This window comes from Cupressus sempervirens, chromosome 7 (assembly GCF_028749045.1).
Source record: "Cupressus sempervirens isolate cs-2001-9-10 chromosome 7, ASM2874904v1, whole genome shotgun sequence".
Taxonomy (NCBI): Eukaryota; Viridiplantae; Streptophyta; class Pinopsida; order Cupressales; family Cupressaceae; genus Cupressus; species Cupressus sempervirens.
In genome coordinates this window covers 427832338-427834150 of record NC_143124.1, presented here as the reverse complement: position 1 = coordinate 427834150, position 1813 = coordinate 427832338, and positions in this window count along the sequence as shown.

Here is a 1813-nt window from a genome sequence, read left to right as displayed (position 1 = left end):
GGGTGGAAATTAAAAATTCTCTTGAAGGGACTCGAGATGGGCTTTTGGAATACGTGACTCTTAGTAATCACCTTTTTGAGGTGGAATCTCAAGTTTAAACTACTGATCAATGTATCTAAGGTCACTAACTCATTCATTTATTGACCAAAATATATCCCTATTTCAAGAGAAAGATTTAGTGATGATAATTCCCTAACAAAATGCTTAATAATTTGCATTAAGAAAAAATAATGTTAATACTTAGACCAATTTAGACCTAGAGTGATACTCTCCAGGTTGGACTGAGGATTATCTTGTCTCCACACCTGAACAATCTAAGAACTCAACATATGGAGTAATGAATCCTATTAGAGTAGTAATTACAAAAACTTGATAGACATTGGGTTCACTAGAGTGTTAAAAAAAAAAAAAAAAAAGGAAAACTTATTAGAGAAGTAATTTCATACTAATATTAGTGCAAGGAAAAAAAAAGAAACAAGAATATTGAAATACCATATTATTATTTTTAGATTATGTAGAAACTTAAATCCCCAACATGCTAACTATTAATATTTTGCACGGCTAGGCCAAGGAAGAGTTTGATCCATTAATTCTAGATGCTGACGGCCATTTCTTCTCTTTGATATTTGATTAATTCATTTTCTCTAATGGGCTACAAAAGTTACATTTTTGGTGTGTCGAATTCAACTTTGCTTTTAGGTGTGCTACTATCCTCAAGTCTACTGCCCTCATAAAACACATTAGAAATCATGCAGTGACAATGAAATCCAATACAATCTAATGTAAATTAAGAATACTATAAGTTGAGATGAATCATAATAATGATCTCTAATATACATTTTTAAATTATCTTTGATTATATAAGTCATGACTATTCAATTTATATGTTTGCTTCTAACTATAGCTATATGTTGACAAAACATAATGAGATTGTTTTGTCTAATATTTAATATGATGTCCATTTATTGTTTTATTATTTTGACTTTTATAATTTATGACACAAATTTCAATAAAATAACATTATTAGGAAAATAATATGATAATTCTAATATCCTCTAAAATGAATCAAATTCATTTCTTTAAACTACAATCACAAATTTTAAAATCAATCACTATTAACAACTATTCAAAGAAAAGATTAGATTGTCATTTCCTTCACATATTACTTTCCTCATTGGTAAAATTAAAAACTTATAAGCATAATTAAAAGGCTAAATTTGGTGTTAGGTTGTAAGAGTATATGATGCAAACTCTTTTGGAAAAATAGAACAAGAGTAAAAAATTAGAGAAGAAAGAACTTTTAGCTTGTTATTGTATTGAATAATAGATGCAAATTTATACAATAGTTGAACCAAAAAAATTCTTAAATGACTTCTAATTAGATTGAAAACAAATTAGTTCATGATTGATAGCACACACAAACTTGACAACTAACTAAAACTTATGGACACCTAACTCAAGCACATCTATAATAAGAACTTGATTCAAACTAGAACTCTTTGACCCACACTTAAACTAAACTTCTATTAACAAAAACTCAACAAGGTTTGGCACATGTGCAAAATCATTTATTGACTATGTGGAATATTAACTCTAACAAGCAAGCGTCAAAAATTCAAATGCGAAAACTGCATGTTAATTGAAGGAAGTAGAAAAAATGGACAGGAATATTTTTCCTAGAAGAAAATGGGATCATTCCTATGCCAAAATTAAATTTCACATATTAAAATCATGCACTTCCATACTAGCTTCTCCAATTAAATATTATTGGCTACAAAGTCAATAACTCCATGTTGACTTATTCATTATGATG